Raw genomic sequence first — 3,955 nt, 5'->3', positions numbered from 1 at the left:
GGGAGGGAAGGCTTATTGATGGACGTGGGGAGGGAAGGCTTATTGATGGACGTGGGGAGGGAAGGCTCATTGATGGACGGGGGGAGGGAAGGCTCATTGATGGACGGGGGGAGGGAAGGCTTATTGATGGAAGTGGGGAGGGAAGGCTTATTGATGGACGGGGGGAGGGAAGGGTAATTGATGGACGTGTGGAGGGAAGGCTCATTGATGGACGTTGGGAGGGAAGGCTCATTGATGGACGTTGGGAGGAAAGGCTCATTGATGGACGTTGGGAGGGAAGGCTCATTGATGGACGGGAGGAGGGAAGGGTAATTGATGGACGTTGGGAGGGAAGGCTTATTGATGGACGTGGGGAGGGAAGGCTTATTGATGGACGTGGGGAGGGAAGGCTTATTGATGGACGTGGGGAGGGAAGGCTCATTGATGGACGGGGGGAGGGAAGGCTTATTGATGGAAGTGGGGAGGGAAGGCTTATTGATGGACGGGGGGAGGGAAGGGTAATTGATGGACGTGTGGAGGGAAGGGTAATTGATGGACGTGTGGAGGGAAGGCTCATTGATGGACATGGGGAGGGAAGGCTCATTGATGGACGTGTTGAGGGAAGTCTGGCCCGTGTAGTCTGATCCAATAGAAGAGATACTATAGCTCAAATTGCTGATAAAGTGAATGTTGGTTGTGATAGAAAGATGTCTGAACACACAGAGCATCGCAGGTTGTTGTGTATGGGGCTGTGTAGCTGCAGGCCGGTCAGGGTGCCCATGCAGACCCGTGTCCACCACCAAAAGTGACTACAATGGGCACGTGAGAATCAGAACTGGAGCACGGAGCAATGGAAGATGGTGGCCTGGTCTGATGAATCATGTGGATGGCCGGGTGTGTGTGTCACTTACCTGGGGAAGAGATGGCACCAGGATGCACTATGGGAAGAAGACAAGCTGGCGGAGGCAGTGTGATACTTTGGGCAATGTTCTGCTGGGAAACCTCGGGTCCGGCCATTCATGTGGAGGTCACTCTGACACGTACCACCGACCTAAACATTGTTACTGACCCAGTACACCCCTTCATGGAAACCATATTCCCTGATGGCAGTGGTCTCTCTCAGCAGGATAATGAGCCCGGCCACACTGCGAAAATGGTTTGAGGAACCCAACAATGAGTTTGAGTTGATGACTTGGCCTCCAAATTCTCCAGATCTCAATCCAATCGATCATCTGTGGGATGTTCTAGAAGAACAAGTCCGATCCATGGAGGCCGATCACCTCACACCTTACAGGACTTATAGGATCTGATACTGACGGCTTGGTACCAGATACCACAGCACACCTTCAGAGGTCTAGTGGAGTCCATGCCTGGACGGGTCAGGAGAAGGGGGACCTACTCAATATTAGGCGGGGGGTCATAATGTTACGGCTGATCGATGTGTACATATATTAATATATATTTTTGTTAATATATATGATATTATATAGATCACATAGGAATATATTATAAATGTGAGGTCATTGGAACCCCCAGCTCGGTTTTAATGGAAAAGGTTACCAGATGATCCGGTCTGTGGCTGTGACATGTGACCTCTCTTATTCACCTATGTGGACCGGGCTCTTGAAGGATTTCACGGTTCCCAGGTGAATATGGTAAGAGTTGGCCAGTGTTGCCCACCCCTGGATTAGCTCGTCCCTCTGCCACTCTGCTCATTTCTTCTATCAGCATTTACCTTTCACTGCGAGGCACACCTGATTGGGTCCTTGTGCTGCTTCTCCCTCCTGCAGGCTGAGGTCTGCTGTACAGACAGTAGTTTCCATTGCCATATCTGCTGCTGTTTGTGCAGCAATTGTATTGCTGGAGGACTCTGCTCCTTTCTCTATAACTCTCCTCTCCTGAAATACTCTGATCTGCTGGAGGACTCTGCTCCTTCCTCTATAACTCTCCTCTCCTGAAATACTCTGTACTGCTTTTTCTTTAATTCAGTCTCATTTGTCTGGTATCAGACTGTATCCCCCTCCACAGATTTCCAGTCTCCAGTTCAGTGTGTTGCAGTATGATGTGATACAATTGTATATCATTTGTCCCTGTCAGAGTTACATTGTACATCTCTTCTCTGTATGGTGGTGATATGATGAGCAGGCCATAGTCTTCATGTTCTGTAGATTACATTCTCTGGGCACTTCTGTATCCTCACATACCGCATTCCCCTCCTTGCAGGTTATTCACGTCCTGCGCCTTCGAAGTGATCGCAGATAACGCCTTCTCAAAACTGAAGCACTTGGAGTATTTGTAAGTAGAGCAGAACCTCTTACCAATGTAAGGGGTCACATCTATGCTGACCACCAATGTAAGGGGTCCCATCTATGCTGACCACCAAAGGGAAACTCCTCCAGAATATTTGCTTTTGTTCAGGTTTGTGAGTTGTTATTGTTTTGTATTTAGGTTCATCGAAAACAACACCATCAAATCAATCTCTCGGAATGCATTACGTGGACTGCGGTCTCTGATTCACTTGTAAGTACATTAACGTAACGACCATATGCTCTATACAGCCTAAAGCTTGTGGGCACCTGACTGTCACACCTATAGGAGCTTGTTGGACATTCCATTCCAAAACCAGGGCCAATAATATGGAGTTGAAAAGCTTCCCACAATATTCTGAAGTGTCTGTGTGAATTTGTCCCATTTGTGAGGTCAGGTACTGATATTGGATGAGAAGACCCGGCTCACAATTGGTGTTCCAATTCATCCCAAAGTCAGGTTGAGGTCGGGGCTCTGTGCAGGACACTCGAGTTCCTCCGCACTGGACATGTACGTGTTTTTTTTTTTGTATGAATTGAAATTTCGGATGATTTTTTTTCAAATTCGAATGCATCTGAAAGTGATCAAATCAATTTTTTTGACCAAATTTCAGAATCTAAATGGCCAGTATGGAATAAAATGACAAAAAAATGAAATAAGTTAATTTTTAATAAAGAACCCCCATTCAAGTTGATCCGAACTTCAAATGGAAAAATTTGGATCAATCCGAATAACAAACTGAATTGATTTTTGGATCCAAAATCGGAAAAAAAAAATGTAATCAATCTGAAACAAATTTGTATAGCCTTTAAATTTCTACTCCACACCATGTCTTTATGGAGCTGGCTTTGTACACAGCGGACAGTCATGGTGAGACAGAAAAGGGTCTTCACCCAACTGTTACCACAAGGCTGGACGAGCACAATTGTCTACAATGTCTTTTTAAGTTGTATTATTACCAGAACCTTCACTGGAAGAACCTGAACTCCATCACTTGGGGGGTCCACATACTATTCGCCATGTAATGCATTTAAAACTGCCAGTAAATAGATTTTTTTTTTCAGTTCTTTTTTCACCTTTCCGAGCTCCGGGGACTATAATTTGTTGATAAATGTCGTCTTCTGTCAAAGTTTTATCCCGGACTAGCTTTGCCAAGTCTCTAGGTTCCTCAGATGAGACAAATGTAATGGTTTTCTCTTTCCGAAATGTCTCCCTTTAGGAGTTTGGCTAATAATCATCTGGAGTCTCTTCCAAGTGAGTTGTTTCGGCCCCTGACGGCCATAAAACACATGTAAGTACAAAGCCGTCATTTGTTTCCTTCACAGGACTTTGTGTATAAAATATCCGGAGGGGGGGAAGAGACTTCGGCTGAACGTTGGTCGGTCATAGGGTTGCCACCTTTTTCTTCAAGCGAAACCCAAACACTCTATGGACGTTTGGATATTTTTTTGGGGAGAATAGGTTGTAGCTTATTTATATGTAAATAGTGACGCACATTCCTATGTAAATATCACAGTTGAGACAATTTTTCAATGGGGGGCCAGTAGCCCCTATCTTAATTTTGGTTGCCCCTGCCTGCCTGACATCTTGTGTCCGGGTTTCTGCTGCCATGAAACCCGGACACAGCATTCAAAGCCCGGACTGTCCGGGTGAATCCTGGACAGGTGGC

The 3,955-nt window shown here is 46.0% G+C and overlaps 1 long non-coding RNA gene across 1 annotated transcript; it reads left to right on the top strand.

The window, feature by feature from the left end:
• Positions 1 to 2,167: 2,167 nt before the first annotated feature.
• LOC108803717 lies at positions 2,168 to 3,589 on the top strand. Its single transcript, XR_001942295.1, has 3 exons — positions 2,168 to 2,274; positions 2,428 to 2,499; positions 3,506 to 3,589. It is a non-coding gene; the product is annotated as an uncharacterized LOC108803717 (long non-coding RNA).
• Positions 3,590 to 3,955: the final 366 nt, after the last annotated feature.

Source organism: Nanorana parkeri, unplaced genomic scaffold (genome assembly GCF_000935625.1).
Source record: "Nanorana parkeri isolate BGI_ZX_2015 unplaced genomic scaffold, ASM93562v1 scaffold4086, whole genome shotgun sequence".
NCBI lineage: Eukaryota > Metazoa > Chordata > Amphibia > Anura > Dicroglossidae > Nanorana > Nanorana parkeri.
Note: the sequence above shows the minus strand (reverse complement) of the source record. Positions and strands in the feature narration are given on the sequence as shown.